Source organism: Hemitrygon akajei, chromosome 1 (assembly GCF_048418815.1).
Source record: "Hemitrygon akajei chromosome 1, sHemAka1.3, whole genome shotgun sequence".
Classification (NCBI taxonomy): Eukaryota; Metazoa; Chordata; class Chondrichthyes; order Myliobatiformes; family Dasyatidae; genus Hemitrygon; species Hemitrygon akajei.
The window spans coordinates 49305651-49327254 of record NC_133124.1 but is presented as its reverse complement, the minus strand read 5'-3'; positions in this window follow the sequence as shown (position 1 = coordinate 49327254).

Genomic DNA, 21604 nt, shown 5'->3' with positions numbered 1-21604 from the left:
GTGGAAGCCAAGTCATTGGGTATATTTGAAGCAGAGGTTAGTAGGTTCTTGAATAGTTGGGGTGTCAAAGGTTACAGGGAGAAGGAGAATGGGTTTGAGAGGGATAGTAAGTCAGCAATGATGGAATGGCAATGAAGCCTTGATGGGCTGAATGGCCTAATGGCCTACCTCCTATGTCTTAAGGTCTTATTGGATAAACAAGTGTTTACTGTATTTTGTTAATTAATTTTCCTCCTCTTTATGACTGTTAAAATGCATTGCAAGGTGAGGAACAGGTCTTTGTTGATGGTGTTCTCAAAACAAAGCTTTAAACAAGTGTGGATTTGTCCCAGTTGCTAAGGTAAATTCACTGTACTGGACTTTGTTTATCCATAATAGGGAAGCATTTTACCTGTATGTGTCACTTTCCTTTGATGGTTCCAAGAGAACCAGGAGATAAGGAGAAATATATATCCTGCCACATTATGATACCACAGTGCAGTTCCAAATATACAAAGCTATACCCTTATGTTGAAATTAAATCATCAGCTACTTTCATTAACCCTTTCGACCCTTCCTGTTGCCAAACTCCAGTTTAGAATTTAATCGTTTTTGCAGAAAGTATCAGTCCACTCTCACAGACACACTTGTTAAAAAGAAAGTTTTGCAAAAAGTAAATTAATGCATTTCATGCAGAAACAAAGCGAAAATTACATTTTTGTTAATCATGACATCAGTCGGATAAACTGAATAATAGTTCAGATTGAAAACAAATCTGGAGATTTTCCTATGAGATGGACTACCCAAACAGATAAAATATTAAAGTGAGAGGTCATAAACAAGGTTTGATTTTTTTTTCAGTGGCGGTAGAGAAATGTTAATTGATTTTCATTGGTGTCCTGATACTTTTAAAATAAACTCAAATCCCCAATTCAAACTTAATCATGAATATTAATTGGATGTTCTGAAGAATTCTTAACTCCACATGTTGTAATTTCAGAAAAGAATCCTTAAACTGAAGTGTAGCTGCACAGTACTGTTCTTTAGATGCCAAGGTTGCCAATTTGCTTTCCATTTTGTGTTCAGTGTGCTTTATGTGGCTGCCATGCTGGGAACGCAGCTTGTAGCTGGGACTGTATCATCGACTGTATCTTGCAGACTGGACAGAACATGATGCCAATCTGTGCGCAATGCTGATCGTGATACTCTTTTGAAAGTCGTATCTCCATGAGGCATTACCTTCAGAAGGTAACACCTATCATCAAAGATTACCCACCACCTGGACCATGCACCTTCTTGCAGCTACCATTGAGCAGGAGGAATAGAAGCCGGAAGTCCCACACCACTGAGTTTAAGAAAAGCTACTTCTTTTCAACCATTCGATTCTTGAACCAACCTACATGCACCCTGATCACTACCTCAGAATAACATCATCATTATGACCACCTTGCAATACTTTGTTTTGTTTGTTCATTCTTCTATGATACTGTATTATTTGTATTTAATTTGTTTATCTTGTCAGAGCTACTTCTGATTCTATGTGCCTGTGATACTGCTGCTAAGGACTTTTTCATTGCACCTGTTCATACCTGTACATATGACAACGACAGTAAGTTCAACTTTTGACTTTTTTGACTTCTGACTTTATCCATGTGTCGAATTCTCCCACAATTAAATAGTAGCAGAGCATACAGATTTGCCAAGATTGCGAAGATCCACATGTTGTAAATTGGATCACATTGCTTTGCGGGTATTATACATGAACAGAAATATACCGTAGCTTAATGTGAGTATACTTCCCTCTTGCCCAGTAATGTGTGAACACAAACAGAACATCTTGCAGGCTAAATTTGGATATCCTATCAGCTGTCATGATGGTACAATTCCGAAGCAGACCACTGTGCCATTATTATTAAACATCTATGCCAAATGGAAAGATAGACACTGGCCAGCAAGTGTTACCTGCTAACCTGATGGCCCTTAGTGCTGACGAGCAACCCATTCCCGCAGAAGCACCAACCATACAATGGAAGTTATTACCTTCATTGGATAGGCCAAAGCAAACACTCTCCTGCCTGAATTACTGCTGCACTGAGCAGTACTGATCTCAGGATTTTCTAGCAACAGCCAGACGTTACCTGGTATCATACTGATGAGAACCAGGCCTTTGCATGCAGCCCTGGGGCCAGGGAGGGAGGGAGGTAACCAAGAGCAGGAAGAGGTGGAGGAGAAAAGGACATGATCTAAAGTAACACATACAAAATGCTGGAGGAAAGAATACAGTTGACATTTTGGGCTGAGACCCTTCAGTAGCTAAGTCCTGATGAAGGGTATCAGCCCAAAACATTGACTGTACTCTTTTCCGTAGATGCTGCCTGGCCTGCTGAGTTCTCAAGCATTTTGTGTGTGTTGTTCAGATTTCCAGCATCTGCAGATTTTCTCTTGTTTGTGATCTATTGTCTTCTTTTAGACTGTCCAAGACCAGGTCATTAGAGTTCTGTATCATTAAACATCATCCAAATTCTTTATTTACCAGCATTGCATCTTCACTCACTCATTACCTAATCACAATACCAAGTAAATTCCATCAACTTGAACAATCAAATCACATCAAATGCCATAGAAACATAAATTAATTCTGCTTTTAAATTCCTTTAGGTCAGTCTCCCTCAAAGCTGTGGGAGACTGACTGAGTTGGTGTGGTGAAGACTGTTGATGACATCAAACATATTTTGCTCAAGATGCACTTTCTTGCCACACTCAGTAGTTTGAGATGGCTGACAATCCAGAACAACAAACCTTCTGATGGAGGGATAGTGCTGAGTTTAGAAACTTTGTCATCTGACAAAGGATAAAAAAGAACCTCTGCCTGATAGCGGGTTAACATTTTGGAATCAGCGACTAAAACTCATTACATTTTAAGATAGTTATGAGTAAGGATAAAATTGGATCTTGCAAGAGGGTATGAAATTGAGGGAAGATAAGACACGAGCCAAAGGACACTGACAGGGAGCAGCTGCTGACAGACAATTTCTTGCCTGACATGTGGGAGTTGTTTAAAAATTAGCTGATCTGAGTTCAGTATCGGTCTGTTCCGGTAAGGAGTAAGGACAAGGATGGTGATGTAACGGAATACTGAATGACCCCAGGAGTCCTAAATTTAGTCAGGAAGAGAGAGGAAGCATACATAAGGTTTAGGAAGTTAAAATCAGACTGGGCCCTGTGGAATATAAAGATAGCAGGAAAAGCAGGAAAGTGTTCAAGCATGCGATTAAGAAGGCTAAAAGAGGCCATGAAATGTCCTTGACAAACAGAATCAAGGATAATACCAATGCTTTTTATTGTTATATATTAGAAAAGGAGGATAACTAAGGAATGGGTAGGTCCACTCAAAGATAAAGGAGAGAATATGTGCTTGGAGTCAGATAAAGTGGCTGAGCTGCAAAATGAGTACTGGTTGTCAGTATTTACTGAGGAGAAATTTGAGGATAGTGTAAACAGAGTGGGGCATGCTGAAGGTTTGGAACATTTTGAGATTTAGGAGGAGGAAGTGATGGGTCTTCTGAAAAGATTTAAGGTGGGTAAGTTGTGAGGGCCTGATAGGATATATCCCAGTATATTGAAAGAAGCAAATGAAGAAATTGCTGGGGCTTTGACAAAGATCTTTTGTGTCCTGACTAGGAGCAGGCAATGTCGTGGAAGACTACAGAACAGTAAATATTGTGCCTTTGTTCAAGAAGGGAAATAGGGATAACTCAATTATAGGTCAGAGAGCCTTATGTCAGTGGTAGGGAAGCTATTGGAGAAGAAACTGAGGTATCTTCCATTGGAAAGGCTTGGCCTTACTGTACAAAGGCAGGTCATGCCTTACAAAGTTGACTGAGTTTTTGAGGTGGTGGCAATGATGATTGATGAGGTTAAGGCAGTAGATATTATCGATATGGGCTTTGTTAAGGCATTTGACAAGGTCCCCTCATGGTTGGTTGATTCTGAAGATAATAATGCATTGGATTCAGGCTAAATTGCACGTTTGGATTCTGAACTGGCTTGCCCATAGAAGACATAGAGTAGGGGTGGAAGGCTGTTTTTCTGGCTAGAGACCCATGACTAGTGGTGTTTCTTAAGGTTTAGTGCAAGGACATATGATTGATTTGGATGAAAGTATGCTGCAGTAGATTGGTAGATAAGCAAGTCTATGGATGATACCAAAATTGGTGGAGTTGTAGACAGTATAAAGGACTATTAATAAATACAGTGGGATATACAGTGGTCCCAGACATAGGCAGAGAAGTAGCAGATAGAATATTATCCAAGCAAGTGTGAGGTGTTGCATTTCAGGAGATCAAATGGAAAGGGAAAGCATACAGTTAATGGTAAGCCACTTAATAGCATTAAAATATAGAAGGATTTGAGGTTCTGGTCAATAATTCACTGAAGTGGCTATGCAAGTGGATAGGGTGGTAAAGATGTATGTAATGCTTGCCTTCATTGTCAAGGTGTTGAGTATAAGAGTAAGGAAGTCATGCTGCAGCTATATTAAGCCTTACTTGGGCAACATGTGGAGGATTGTGTGCAGTTCTGGTCTCCCCATTATAGAAGGGATGTGGAGATTGTGGAAAAGATGTTCAACCTGAGTTTTGTTGAGGAGGTAGGGCATTGAGCGGTGTTGGGGTTCATGTTGTAACTGATGGATCATGATGTTAATTGTCTTGACCATACCTATGTCATTGACTCCAACGTCCAGGTGCAGGTACTTAGTGTCGCTGCCTTTTCCTCCTATTACTCTTTGCATTGTTGTCTGGAGTGCCTCTTGTGAGAGTTGCCAACTATGCATTTAAAGCACAAGGGAGAAGTTTTTATACAGGAGATTACTGAAGGCAGGGCTTGCTTATCTCACCAGGAAAGGTTTCAGTGGTTGTCAGAAGCATCTGTGGGGAAAATCACTCCGATGTGTCTTTCAATTACTCAGAGCTGATCATTGATTACAAAATCTTTGTCAGGTGACTCCAGGCCAATATTTTTGTGGAAACATTAACATAATAACAGTCCTAAACTCAATGCTTATGAGTTTTTGTTGTGCTTTCACTCTCCCTCCCTGCCTCTCTCCTTTTGCTTCCTCTCTCTGTTCCCATTCATCTCCTTCCTCCTCTTTATCTCTCTTCCTCTTACAGCAACAAGTCCCAGCAGCTAATGTCAGCAGGCAAAGCCATGCCTCTGGTTAAGTTAGCTGGCAATTAAACATGGAACTGTTGGCTGCTAAAGAGCTTTTGTGCACAGGGCTTGCCACAGGTGGGGTTTGTTGTTTCTCCCCATGGTTCCCATAACTTCCTGATGGGAAGGTTGATGCAAAATGAATTTGCTTATTATTGCAGTCAATGATGAAACTCCTGGTCCAGATAACTAACTGCAAACTTTTGACCACTAGGTTGAGACTGGTGTGGGCATAGATCTTGTGTTAGGAAATATATGAGGGAAATAAAGCATCTTGAATCATATTCTTGTTTGAAATAAGGGAAGTTCCATTCAAAATGAGACACCTCAAATTATTACATCCAGGTCCTCTGCTAGCAAAGGGTTTTATTTTCATTTATTTCTCCAAAGATTCTGAGACTGTATCTGAAGATCACTCTCTCCTGTGTTAGTTCTACAATGAATTCCACCATCCTAAATCAGAACACCTTTTCTTTAAGTGGTACATGCTGGCTTGAAGCCATACAAGCAGGTTGAGCTGGTATCGACAGTCTCCAACACTGGGTCCCAGTTGCTGCATAAAGACAAAGAAAACACAGGAATACTAACTGGATCCTAAGTTCACGGTGATTAGCTGGTTCTGCAAACTTGTTTTGATAACTATGCTGAACCTAATGGGATCCAATTAATTGCACCCGTTTTTTCACACTATCCAATTTAGCCCTCACACTTATTTTTGACCAAACAGGGATGAGATCAAGCTAGCTTATGTGCTTTCTCTTTCTCTCTGAAGCTGAACAAGAAAACTGTGTAACTTATTACTTTGATGTCACTGAATCCAATCACGTTAATGTCATATGATTGCAACCATCTTTGGTATGGGTCACAAGTAGGTCAAACAACTGGAACAGTGTTGGTTCCAGCAAAGTCTGAAACAAACTGAAAGCTTCAATTGTCAAGTTAACAGATTCTCATACTCCTCAACTGATTTACTTTCGGGATTATAAACGTTTTGATAATGTATGGATGTTTCTCTTTCTTTATAATGTTTCAAAAGAAGGATTTAAATATGTCTTTCTTGACACTAAGCAACTTGAAGACCTTCAATTCTACTAAAAGCAAATCAGGTCATTTAAAATGAATACAGGGTCAAATTCTGATTTATTAATGATGGCAAAGACAGGAGCTGGAATCACTTCTTAACAATGAAACACAGTACATGCATGTATCAATGGGATAGTCAGTGGCTGAATAATGGATTATGGAAAACACCATCTCATGAGAGTCAGGTGATATTGATTACAGAGTGTGCATTGCACATACAATAACTAGAACAAATTTACTAAATTATATCAAAAGAATCTTTAAAACAATACTTTTATTCACTAGGATTTTATGACTACAAAGATTTTATTCATTATGACAGGAAACATATAAAGCTGAAGTGACAAGCTACAAATTAGTGACTAAATGTTAATTAGTACACTTCAATCATTAGCAGCTTTTCAAATTGCAGGCAAGATCACAAAAATGTTTTCAGTGTTGATGATTCTCATCCAGTGTTGTTTGCAGAAAATATGCCTCTTTCTCTACTGTGACTTGGCACAAGGTAAGTACTGGAACTTGCTTGTCAACTGACAGATGTTCAGAAACACCTGGAAGGTACTTTTAGCCCAGCCTCCAGTTGCTGTTAATAAAGCTGTCCCATATAAATGAATTGTAACAAATTTTTTGAAAAATTTTGAAAGACTTTGTGTTACAGAATTAAAAATGTACACAGTTTGCCCCAAAATTGCTTAGAAATATTTCTCAGGTTCAGCCTAATAAAGCAGGAATTTATCCTACACAACTTGCATTCTGAAATCTTAAACTATTTGTATAATAGCAGAAACTGCATTCTTATTGATAATAGTTCCCATTATCGTAACAAATTCTGATGATACTCATTAGCTGTTTCCATTGAATAGCTCTATATGTAAGGATGGAGAATAAAAATATGGGCAAGCCACATACAAACACTACCAAAGTTTGATTGAGAAATGACTAATTTGACATCAGGCCATGGTGGTGATTCGACACAGCTTGCAGGTCGCGATGTTCCCTTGTGTTTCTTGCCTTTGCTCTTGAAGTGATAGTTGTTGTGAGTTTGGAAGAAGCATTGATAAATTGTAATATTTTTTCACTTGTATTCACCAGAACTGTACTAGAGTAGTTGAAGGGAGGGAATATTTAGGATGGCGATTTGGTATCATTCAAGCTGCCTTTTTCTTCTTGGATGAGGTAATGTTTCTTGTGTGTTGTGGAAATCTATTAGTTTGAGAAGCTGATAAGAATTTGATCACACTTCTGCCTCAGTCATATGACAATGTGAAGCTTGTGAGCTCTTTGCTGTAGTTGTTTCCTAAGTCAAATGACAAGGATAATTTTTTTAAAATCCTGTATTTAGGATAGTCAGTCAAATTAGCTATGTGCTAACTTTGCCCTCGAAACTGACCTGTACAAGAGCCCAACTAGTTCTGCATTCACATTGGTGATGCTTCATATCATCTGCAATAAGTACTTGTAAATGAGAAAGAACAATACCACCAAGAGAAAATCTGCAGATGCTGGAATTCTAAGCAACACACACAAAATGATGGAGGAACTCAGCAGGCCAGGCAGCAACTATGGAAATGTGTAAACAGTTGATGTTTCGGGCCAAGACCCTTCATCAGGACGAAACAGCCAGATGTCTGAATGATAAAAGCTAATTAATTTAACCTCATATTTTGTACTGTTAAACATGTGCAATTGATCAGGTCTTAACATTGTTCCACAAAGTGTGCAACAGAATTCCTCAAGTTTATTTTTAGGTGGGGGGGGGGGGGGAATGGAGTGGTGGGAAATGATTGTTGGTTAACTGTGGATTTTGACTTTTGACATATCTAGCTTTCTTTTCATCTCCAGGTCAATGTTCTCTGTTTCCTTTTGAGTGATGGATTACTTATCACTCATCAGATTGGATGTGTGAACTTGTTTCCTCCTAGTAATTGCTACTGATCAATTTCCTCCTTCCCTTCCTTATTGTAAAAGCTTGTCATTGTTTTACATTAATATACTAAAATCTTAACACACTGTAAGTTACCAACATCCTTTTCCATTGAAGTTCCTAGGAAACAATTCAAGAATGAAGCTGCAATCACTGTTTTGCTGCTAATTAATGCCAGTCATCAGTAATTGCCATTTTACTTTGATCAAATTCTGTAATTTCTGAGTACCGTAGTTCATTTCAAAGGGTATCACTACTTTCTTGCACCTGTCTTTAAGTGAAATAAGGGCTATTTCCAGGGTAATTAGCTCTTTGTCCTTATTATACTGTGGGCACAGTTCAACACAACAGATCACATCATTAATCATGCAAATTAAAAGATATTAAAGAGTTGAAAATATGTTTTATTGCCTCATGAACATATGACATAAATAGATTAATTCACAGAAGTTCTCAAATTGAGTGGTTGACTTAGGAAGTTAAGTATATAGCTAATTTTCTGATCATCATGAGCATTGTCCTTCATTTTATGGCAAAGTTCAGTGTCAAGTGTGCATCAGATTAACATGGATTTCATACGCATAGTACAAGTCGCAACTAAATTGGGAAAGATAAACCAACTAGCAAGCAGACATGAAAACAAGTGATGATAAATATCAAAACATAATAAAAATGGTTTGCAGCTGAAAGAAACATGGCTAATTAATCTAACTGATTAAAGGATTGTTGAAAATGACTTTGCCTACATTCTTTTATTTGCAAGTTGCTGGAGAAGGAAGTATATGGTTTGACTTAAGTGTTGGGAAGGCAAAGAAACCAATGAAGAAGGCACAGTAGGAGGTTATTAGGTCTATCCTATCTGTGGCAGTCAATGAAGAGTTACTCAGTATAATCCCAATTTACTGCACTAGATCCTTGTCCTTGCAGTTCATGACTTTTTGAGTGCACTTTTCAATGGCTCGAGGTTTTCTACCACCACTGTCTTTTGGATTAAAGACACCAGCCCTCTAATCCTGCCCCAGTTTTTGTCCTCTCTACAAAGAAGTAAATCCTTCCTAATTATTCTTTCTACATCTTTTTAAATTTTATACACTTGAATCAAATTAGTAAATCAGTTTATTAGTACACTTAGATACTGTGAAAACATTGTTTTGCATGTCATCCATCAGTACATTGAAGTAGTTCAAGGGAAAAACAAGTAACAGAATTCAGAATAAACTGTTACAGTTACAGAGAATGTGCAGGCTGACAATAAGCTACAAGAGCATGACAAGGTGGATTGTGAGGCTAAGAGTCCATCTTATCATACAGGAAGACTGAATAACAGTGAGATAAAAATTGTCCTTAAGTCTGGTGGTACATACTTCGAGGCTTCTGCTGAATGGAATGATGGAGAAGGGTATCCTCTGTTCCAAAGAAAACAATCCCAATTATCCAGCTTTTACTTATAACTACAGTTTTTTCAGCCCTTCCTCAAGCCCTCACTTAAGTGCAATTATAAAGTGGTGATCAGAAATGCACACACTACTATACCTGTGCTGTGGTTCCTAACAAAATCTCTCTCCAACATTATTCTATGCCTTGGCTAAGAAAGAAAACTAGACAATTTGCCTTTTCAACCAGCTGCCTTTTACCTTTAATGACCTTTGAATGTTCAATCCTCTTGGTAATGTATTTTCTCTTGGCATGTTTGTATCTCCCCAAATGGCTTACCTTACACTTTGCTCTGTTGAATTCTACATTCAACTTCTCTGCTCAAATGACTAGACCTTTTATATCTTATAATATTTTGTCAACTATATTGTGTTTACAATTTTCTTAATTAGCTGCCCTTTGTATTAAGTCATATTCATGAATATATATATTGGAAAATGCAAGGGACCAAGTATTGACTTCTGTGGAATGCATAGTTATCAGCTTTCCCAGTCGAGAAAAACTAATCACCAATCAACCTTTGACACTTGTCACTGTCGGTTTTGAAACCAATTTTACTCACTCCTGCTATTTTGTGTAACTGCCACATGGGCCACTGTCAAAAGCCTTGCAAAAATCTATGTAGACTATGTAAAATGCACTGACACATTGAAATATTTTGGGAGGTAACAAGGGAAGTCAATCAAGTCACCTCAGACATGACCTTCCCTTAACAAATCCATCTTTTTCTGATTAATCTGTGCCTTCCTAAATGAAGATTTATACCATCTCTCAAAAATGACCCCAATAATTTCCCTAATATAGGTTTGAGACTAATTGGCCTGTAAAAACTTGATTTATTCCTTCCTCCATTTTGAAACAATGGCACAATGTAAGCAGTCATCTATTCTTCTGGCACCACTCCTGTAACCAGAGTGGATTGTAAAGTAATGGTCAGAACTTTTGCAATTCCTCTTATGTTTCTTTCAACAGCATGGTATATATTTCATGCAAGTTTGATGAGTTAACCACATTCAAATGCATTGAACCCTGTAATACTTCCTCTCTTAATATGTTTAGTTCATCCAATATTTCTTTATTTCTCGTTGACCACAACATCAATGAGATTCCCCTCTTGTGAAAGCAGCCACAAAGTATTAAATGCCTTGTTGCCCATCTCCAACATGGATTACGTAAGTTTCCTCAGTTATTTTCTTGCTCTTAGTACATAAAAAAGATTTTATTTCACAGTATTTTTCATGCCATGGTGCTTTCCTAAGAGGGAAGAGCAATGTAAATTACATGAAAATTACCATAGATTTATTGTTTATAGCAATTACAAAAACCTGAAGTCCAAGCTGATTCCAGAACCTACAGACTCTCTTTCAAGGACTCTACAATTCATGTTCTCAGTATTACTTATTTTTTTATTTGCACAATTTGTCTTCTTTTGCACATCGGTTATCAGTCTTGTTTATGTATAGTTCTTCCACAAATTCTGTTGCATTTCTTTATTTTCTTGTAAATCGTGCAAGAAAATGAATCTCAAGGTAATATATGGTGACATTTGCGATGTCGACATGCTTGTTCTATGATGCTGGTGTTTAGGGCAGCAATGAAGGTCCTACATCTCCGTCTATCATTGGCCACCTTGATATTCTGTATATATATGCACTTCAATAATAAATCTGTTTTGATTTTGAAGAGGTTCGTATGTATGTTGAGAGGATCGGAGTTGACGTCATTGATGTTTATGTATGCTTGTGAGATACTATGAACAGCCCTTTTTTTTCTCTTTTTTTAAAAGTTTTTTTGTTTTTTTTTCTTCTTTGTTTTTTTTCTTTTTCTTGATACTAGATTAGTAGATTAGCTAACTTTCTTAGATAGATTTATTATTTTTTTTCCTCTTTTTTATACTATATATTATGGAATATCTAAACTTACCTTGTTCATATATATACTATATGGTTTATGTTTTGGGAAACTTACTTATGCTGTATTCATTGCTTATGTATTTCTTTATGTATAATGGGAGTCTATATATTTGTAATCCCTTACCATTATTTGAATTGTATCTCATTCATAATATTTTAAATATTAATAAAAAGATTGAAAGAGTGATTTTGAAGAGGTAAAGGGATTATTGTGTCGTTCTCAATGGCTACTTCCTTTTATAATTCATCGGTGCAGTTCCGACCATGTCCATGTGCAGTATGTTAGAAGTGGTGCACATCTGGTTGGAGGGACATTTTGGTCCTGTAATGTAACATTTTCCTAATTATGTACAATAACTTGGATCATACTCCTATCCATTGTAAAAATAACTATTCCTGAATAAAATCTGATTAATAATACTTGATCAATATCCAAATAGTAAATTAACATATCACTGAGATGCAGGATTGCTTGTGCAGCTGATGGGCAAAACTCTGTTTATTTTCTATGTTGCTCACATGGCCCAGTGGGAATGGTGGAGAAAAGTTCCAATCTTTTGAACTTAACAGAAAGAGACAGTCCTCAGGTCACACAGTACACTACTAATTTCCACCTATCAGCATTCATATTAAATCCGTCTGAGTAGCAGCATCCCATCAGTATTATTTTGGTAATTCTACTCCTGACCCATTATTTCAATCTAGCAGAATCTGGACCACAATAATCGAATTCTGCCATTCAACATCATTATCACTGAGGCTGCCATTACAAGAAATTATTGGCCAATAACTTGATTTCTAATGGCCATGTTGGCTATATGAGGGCAATATAGATCTTAAGGTTCCTTGTAACCAGTGTCATTAGAATGATTGATCTATAATACTGGCCTCATTTTACATTGACCAGCTGAGGAAATTTAAGTGCAAGCATGTCACTGCATAATTCAGAACATGCTATAATTGTCCACCAGGATGTTTGCCAAAATGTTATTAGTTTGATTACTTTTGGTTAATTTTTAAGTTAATAGACCAGACAGGAGCAGGATTAGGTCATTTGACCAATAGAGTCTGTCATTCAGTCATAGTTTTGCTTTTATAAACCAATTCTCCTGTGTTCTGCCCATAACCCTTAAACCCTTTACCAAACAAAACTCTATCAATAAACACAAGAAATTCTGCAGATGCTGGAAATCCAAAGCAACATAGATAAAATGCTGAAGGAACTCAGCAGGTCAGGCAGAACCCATGGAAATGAATGCTATCAATCTCTGTTTTAAATACACCATACTAAAGGAATTGGTGGAAATTTGATAATCTCTTCCACAAATTGAGATTGATGCTGGATTAATTTAAATCAGAAACTGATAGATTTTTGTGAATCAGAGGATGTGCGGAGCAGCAGATACACAGATGCTGATCTTTTGTTAGCCACAATCTCACTAAGTGATGAAGCAGACACGTAGATAAATGTTTCAATATCCCTTCTGAAGTTTTGACACCTACGATAACTAAGTCAATATCAATCACAGAACTCCCATATACATATTTTATCTCAGTTTCCCAGACTAAACAATGCAGTTGAATGCATTTAAATTTGCGTTAAAGATATAGGTGATTGATACTAAGGTAAAACCCGTGAAATACCTTGTCTTGATTTAATATATGTATTGCCTGAAAACTATGTCACTAATTTTGAAGAGTCCCAGATCTGAACTATTAATTGTTTTTCTTTTCTCAAATGTTGTCTGATTTCCAAGTTTTTCCACCATTTTACTTAGTGATACCGAATGGAGTAGGCCCTTCTGACCCTTCGAGCTATGCCACGTCAGCAACCCCACAGCCCAGATTAACTCTAACCATTTCTCAAGAATGATTCCAGGAATGAAAGTGTATGAGGAACGTTGGGCAGCTCTTGGTCTGTATTCCCTGGAGTTTAGGAGAATGAGGGGGGATCTCATAGAAACATTCTGAATGTTAAAAGGCCTGTACAGATTAGATATGGCAAAGTTATTTATCATGGTAGGGGATGTTAGGACACGACTTCAGGATTTAAGGACGTCCTTTTAGAACTGAGATGCGGAGAAATTACTTTAGTCAGAGGGTGGTAAATTTGTGGAAATTGCTGCCACAAGCAACTGTGAAGGCCAAGTCATTGGGTGTATTTAAGGCAGAGATAGATAGGCTCCTGACTAGCCAGAGCATCAAAGGGTATGGGGTGAAAGCAAGAGAGTGGGGACGACTGGAAGAATTGGATCAGCCCATGATTGAACGGTGGAGCAGACTTGATGGGCCGAATGGCCTACTTTTGCTCCCATATCTTATGGTCTTATGGTCTTAACACAGGACAATTTACAATGACCAATAACCTTCCTGGTATGTCCTTAGACTGTGGAAGGAAACCAGATGCATTCCATAGCGAGGACATACAGTCCTGTTAGCGTAATGGTTAGTGTGATGCTATTACAACTTGAGGTGTTCTAGAGTTCAGGGTTCAATTCTGCTGCTATTCTATAAGGAGACTTTGCACTCATTTTCTGTTTTTATTTCAGATTTCTAGCGCCTGCAGATTTTAGAATTTCCCTTATGTCACCAATTCACCTCAGCTGATCTACTTTGAGATTTATTTTGACTAGTTGACATTCTTGTAGGTTCCATCAGAATCAAAATTCTCAAGTTCTTTCAAATTTGGATTTGTGCTCATTTAAGTGATTATGTGAACAAGGGCATCTGTCAAATCTGTTGTTTATGTACTGGTCTATTCTGTACTAATTTAGTTTGTTGCACTATAATTCATATCAGATGTTAGACTGAGGTTTTTTATCTGAAACCTCTGGTGAGTATTCTCACTTATTTATGAAGAGATAAGGAGCTGCCTTGATTGGCTGGCCATTCCTTGCTGCTCAATGGACATATCAATCGGATGGTCCAGTTGTTAATTTCATTGCTGCTAGTCAAAATATTCAATAAACAAGTTCATTGAGAATTCCCTTATATTGCAAAAGAGAGTACACATGAAAGTGCAGCTGCAAGTCAGATTGCATTTTCAGCATGAAATGAACCTACCATACATAAATGGAGAATGATAATCAGAATCTTAAAAAGTGGGTTTGAACCGCAACATTTGTTCGTGATTCTTGATAATGGTCAATAAGTCATAGCTGTTGATGACACAAACAGAACAACTCAGTCAGGGAAAAGCTCTCTCAAAAGATTAAAAATGTGTTGCATGAATATATTTTGTGTGTGCTACATCCAGGTTAGCTACCATGGGACCTCTCCCAAAATGGTTCTCATTATCTTTCCTATCATATTTCAGTACCAGTAGCTCTTCACATTCCTGTTTATCACCTCCAGAAGCTTTCTTCAGCTTCAACTTCCCTCCTTCCATCTTACTCTGCTTGCTTTTTATTTTGTTGAAGACAGCTTCTGGAGGTGATAAATAGGAATGCAAAGGGCTACTGGTGCTGGAACATGATAGTAAAGGAGATGATTATGAGAGTCATTATGGGAAAGGTGAATGGCAGAAGGAGCCAGAACCAAATAGTGATGGGGAAGCTTGTGGGTGAACAGTGTGTGTGTAGAGAGGGATGGAATCAGGAAGAGAGGGGAACTAAGGTGGGCATTTTTCTTTCTCTCTCCCTCTCTCTCCCTCCCTATTTAAAAGCTTAACTTTTTTGTGGTGGAGCAAATGTTACTTCATACAGTGCATCAAGTACACTGTAAGAAGGAGAATTTGGATATTTTCTCACTATGCAGGTCTTACCAAGGAGACTGAGCCACACTGATCTGCACACTCATTCACTTCAGTTTGAACAGGCAGTGAAATGAAATGGGACCAAACATCATTCATATCTCCATATCATCCAGCCTCAGACTGAGAGAATAAGCAGTGACAGAGACACTAATGAAGTTTATTAGTGTTGATGAAGGCCCTGCAATCTGAAACATTAACTGTTCTCTCTCCTTAGATGCTGCTGACCTGAGTATCTCTGGTATTTGCTGTTATCTTTACTGAAGATTAACTTCATGCTAGAATACTTGGGACCATTGTGAAGTATCAATTTGCAGAGTTTCCCCTGAGCTATCATAACGTTGCACTCTGTGACACCCTTGTGAAAAACCTGATACACAGCATTTAGTCAAACTTAAAGAGAAGGTTGAGGAAGAAAGACATCATCTCAATGCATGCCATCAAAAGCAAAGGTTCAGTACAGGGCAGATCAAGACCATAAGACACAGGAGCAGAATTAGACCATTAATCCCATTGAGTCTGCTCTGCAATTCCTTCTTAGCTGATTTATTATCCCTCTCAACCCCATTCTCTTGCCTTCTCTCATAACTTTTGATGCCCTGACTAATCAAGAACTTATCAACTTCTGTTTTAAATATACCAAATGACTTGGCCTGTACAGCCACCTGTGGCAATGAATTCCACAGAGTCACCACCCACTGGCTAAAGAAATTCCTCCTCATCTCTGTTCTAAAGGAACTTCCTTCGATTCTGAGGTTGTGCCCTCCAGTCCTGACTCCCCCACTATAAGAAACATCCTCTCCATATCCACTCTATCTAGGCCTTTCAATATTCAATAGGTTTCAATGAGACCAACCCCCCCCCCCCATTCTTCTAAACTCCAGAACCATCACCCACCCCTTTCATTTCCAGAATCATTCTTGTGAACCTCCTCTGGACCCTCTCCCATGCCAACATATCTTTTCTTAAATAAGGGGCACAAGGTGAGGTTCTGGAGATAAATGTTTGCAAGAAGATTTGATAGAGGTATACAAAATTATGAGGGGCATGGATAGGCTAAATGCAAGCAGGCTTTTCCCATTGAGGTTGGGTGGGACTACAACCAGAGGTCATGGGTTAGGAGAAAGATGAAAAGGTTAAGGGGAACGTGAAGGGAAATATCTTCACTCAGTGGGTCATGATAGTGTGGAATGAGCTGTCAGCACAATTGGTGCATTAAGATCAATTCCAACATTTTAGAGAAGTTTGGATAGGTACATGGATGGAGTGCCATGGTCCGGGTGCAGGTCGATAAGAGTAGGTGGTTTAAATGGTTTGGCATGGACTAGATGGACTGAAGGGCCTGTTTCAGTGCTGTACTTAACTATGGCTCAAAGAACTATCTCATAAGTATAGGCAAATGGTTTCAGAAGATTCGGTAAACCACCTTATTTCAATGCAAGAAATCCAAAAGGATTGTCAGTTTCAATGTTCTCCTGTTGTGAATTAATGAAGAATGAACACAGAGTATGATTGAATAGCAATGTAATAACTTCAATGATTCCAGAGATGGATGCTACATCAATATTTTAAAAGCTGTTGATGCTCCAAGATTAAAAGAGCAACAGAAGACTAGGTAATATTATCAAAAAAAAAATGAAAATGAGGTTTCACACTTTTTTAGTTTTTAAAGGGATGTTAAAGTGTAGTTTGTAGGAATCACAACGTGCTGTAACTGGTCACGTGTATCACTGAGAATGTGTGCAGTCTAAGAATTACCTTTAATATGGACATATGTTGGAGTTTCTGTGTTTTCTATTTATTACAATGGACATCTGCATGTTATTCCACTAAATATTAGGAAGATATGGAGGTTTATACATTTAGTTAGTTCCTTCTTTCTTACTCTGCATGGTCGATTCTAGCACTGGCTGCACAACACAAAGAGCATGCTTAAGTTTTTGTTTTCCATTGCAAGAAGTTTACTGAAATATTGCAGATAGGACATTGACAGGTGCTTCCAAGGCTACTTGATGATTGAACCAGGAAATTAAATGACATTACATTAGCCATCAGTAATGAGTGTCCATACTGCTGAAAATCCCCCTTACAGCAGTGCAACATCAGAGGTCTGCAAAAACCTTCAAAACAGAAAGTAATTAAACACCACTTACAAATTTACCAAAGTAACTTAAACCAACTGTTTAATAATAAAATTACAAAAGAAACAGCAAACTCAATTATTAAATGTAAACCAGTTCTTAAACCAAACAGAGAAAAGGAGGCAATAGAACATTCCACGCCGTTTAATAATTCATCCTGTAATTAGTCATGTTCAAGTGATTGCAGTTCTTTCCCAAGTAAAAAACTTCCTTTGTACTAATGGTTTAATTGAACATTTTCATGGCTTTCACAAATATTTTACAGATGGATTCAAAAGGTCTTTTACAAATTTGTCAAATATGGATCTCATAATGTTTTACATTTGGAACATATTAGCCTTTTCTAAAGCTTCTTTCAGTTAGCAAAGCACATTACATTCTTTATGTGAATAGATCAAAAGATGTTAGATTTTCATCTGCCCGTTGGTTGAATCTACAATTTTGTTAATATATATATACCCATTCTATGATGCCAGGATGTGAAGCTTAGAAGTAGATCAGTGAAATTTAAGCTATGGTATCACTTAAATGTCAAACACTTGAATTTAGGGAGGCTTTGATGGGTGGTGATGGGAGGGTGGGTGGCAGGTTGGTGGAGTAGATTTTGGGAAAATAATGCTTTCCTAACTAATCCTAACTATACTTTTCCTTAAATTCTCAAAAAAAAAGATTTAAAAAGATTCTCCTCTAGGAACCCACTCATTTATAGGGACCATGAAAGAAAAATAACATGGCATGCTGAATATCAAATCCCCACCCCCATTATACAACAGAAATATGTTTTTGTGACTTCTGATGTTTCCACAATGCTGATTGCTCACCTCATTGCATTTAAATAACAGATAACTGGGTAGATTTTTTTTCTCCAATATACTTATAGGAGATTGGATTTTTTTGTCTTTTAATGAAACACCTGGAGAAACATTGCAAAGAGGTCTATCCTCTTGATCAGTGCAGTTGCATTGTTCCTGTACCTCACCAGAACCCTTACTTTCAACTCTAATTCTTTTCTCCTATCATCTTCCACCTCAGTTTTCATTGTTGGAGATTCTATTTATTATCTGTCAATGGGGACAGGTGAGTTTTTTGAAAATGCAAGCCATAATTTTAGTTTTAGATTTGAGGTTAGAACTATCACTTGCAGCAATCAATCTACTAAAGATGATGCTTGACCCACTAGGTTTTTCCAGCAGATTACGTATTGCACCAGATTCCAGCGACTACAGCCTCTTATGTCTCCATTGCACTACTCCACTGCAAAGTCTCTTCAAGAGATGCTGACTTTGAAGTTTTTTGCCTCTCTCCAATAGGAGTTCTCTGAGATCCTCTCTCACTCCTCCCTGTCTGTGGTTTCTACTGCTTGCCAGCTTTTTGACCAAGTCTCACTGCTACAGCCATGTATCCTTGCTCCCACACATGATGCTGGTTTCATTGAGTTTTTCCAGTGTCTGCAGTCTCTTGTGTCTCCATAGAACTACCATTTTACTTTTATTCTGGCCCTTTCAAAACAAAGACATTAATTTATTTGTATGTACCCAAAGAAATGCAGCATACAAAAATGTGCCAAGAAAATAGGAAATCAGTACCTCTGCTGTAAGCTATTATGATTTGAACTTTTCTGTTTTTTATTCTGATTTTCAGTTTGCACTTTCTTTTCACAATTTTCTTTGGACTGATCCTGTCCCTTGTCCATTTTCTTGTCTAATTTCTTCTCAATCTGTTAATTTCAGCCAAGCAGATACTCAGACTGAATATCCAACAATCTCTGAGGTGGAGAGTTGCAAACATTTAAAAGTACTCTGTAGAGATATTTTTCCTCAGTGTTTGTTAAATAGCTAAACTTTCTTTGGGAAAGGAGCATCTCACCAGCACTAGACTCTATAACTGGTATTCTAACATCACAGCATTGACTCTATCAGTAGTTCTTGGAATTTATTTATCATTCAATGAGATTACCTCTTGTTCCTCTGATCTTCAATGAGTGTAGCTCAATCTTACAGAATCTCTCTTTATAGGAGAAGATTCAATAGAGCGAATGAATCTACACTCTACTGACTTAACGTTAAGTATGTTCTTGGAACATATAACAGGTCAGGCAGCGTCTGTGGAAAGAAAAACAGGTAATGTTTCAGGTTTGGGATTCCTCATCGGAACTGAGAAGGAGAAACAAGTTAGTTGGGTAAGTTTTGGGGACTGGTGGATCAAAGGGAATACCTATAATAGGGTGTTTTCAGATGGCCTAGTGCAGCTGTTTGTTGGCATTTAAGATAATATGAAGCTTCTTGGTCTGACTATTGTGATGCTACTAGTAAAGCTCTGGGTTATATCCAGCACATCAGACTATAGAAAATAAGGGGAAAAGAATCCAACCCAAAATGATGACAGATAAAAATGGCCAGTTCTGATACAGACAGAAAGAACAATTTGTCTAAAATTAGAGGTTTCCTGCTCTCGTTGTAGCAGTCCAGGAGCCAGACAGAAAGGCCAGAGTGGGGCTGGGGGGAGGGAGATCAATTAAAGTACAAACAAGCAACTAAATGCTCGGAGTTGGCAGAACACTGTTATCTTTACTTCTACAATGTGCATGGTGTAATATAGACCTCCTAGCACGCACCCACCAGGATTTAATAGTTTTAGATATGTAAAGAAAATGAAACAGAAATTACCCATTGTATCAGATCATATTGTATTCAGCTAAGTATTCACTATTGTTACTGAATTAATGGATGCTGCGAAGATGGGTAGGTGTTGAACGAGAGCTCAGAAGGTCAGAAAGATCTGGCAGGCTGCTGATCTTGATGTTACAGGATTTCACAGAAATCAGGCAGGACAAAGAACCGTATCATTTCGCAAAAAGTAGAGTTAGTAAATCAGTAAATAAGCATAGTAATTTTGAGCAACATACACAAAATGATGGAGGAATTGAATTAACTTTATTACTTACATCCTTCATATACATGAGGAGTAAAAATCTTTACATTATGTCTCCATCTAAATTGTAATGTGTAATTTATAGTAATTTATAATAAATAGTATGTACAACAATATGACATAAGAATACAGTTGTGTCAGCATGAATTAATCAGTCTGATGGCCTGGTGGAAGAAGCTGTCCCAGAGCCTGTTGGTTCTGGCTTTTATGCTGCGGTACTGTTTCCCGGATGGTAGCAGCTGAAACAGTTTGTGGTTGGGGTGACTCAGGTCCCCAATGATCCTTCGGGCCCTTTTTACACACCTGTTTTTGTAATTGTCCTGAATATTGGGAAGTTCACATCTACAGATATGCTGGGCTGTCTGCACCACTCTCTGCAGGGTCCTGCGATTGAGGGAGGTACAGTTCCCATACCAGGCAGTGATGCAGTCAGTCAGGATGCTCTTAATTGTGCCTCTGTAGAAAGTTTGTAGGATTTTGGGGCCCGTACCAAACTTCTTCAGCCGTCTGAGGTGAAAGAGGTGCTGTTGTGCCTTTTTCACCACACAGCCGGTATGTACAGACCACGTGAGATACTCAGTGAAGTTTATGATGAGGAACTTAGAGCTATTGAAGTCAATAGGGGTTAGCCTGTCTCCATTCCTCGTGTAGTCAGTCCATAGTCAACTCCTTTGTTTTTGCGACAATGAGGGAGAGGTTGTTTTCTTGACACCACTGCGTCAGGGTGATTACCTCTTCTCTGTAGGCTCAGTAGGACAGGCAAAAATAGGAAAAGATTACAGTTGACGTTTCGGGCTGAAACCCCTCGGCGGAATTGGAGAAAAAAAGCTGAGGACTAGATCTAAAAGGTGGGGGGTGGGGAGAGAGCAACACAAGGTGATAGGTGAAACCTGACGGGGCAGGGATGAAGTAAAGAGCTGGGAAGTAAATTGGTAAAAAAGACAGAAGGCCATGGAAGAAATTAGAGGGGGGAGGAGCACCAGAGGGAGCTTCATCCCTCCCTCTTCAGGTTTTGATGTACCATCAATAACTCTAGGAGACTGGAAGTGAATGATAGGCTTTTATTAACAGCAAAAAGGGAGCACGACCATGTTGAAGACTGAGAGAGGAGCAGTGCCCCAATGGCCTTTATACAGACGTCTGTGGGAGGAGCCACAGGAGCAGTCAGCGGGGGGGCGTGTCCAGACAGGTATACATAGTTTACCACAGGTTTACTTCCCAGCTCTTTACCTCCCTC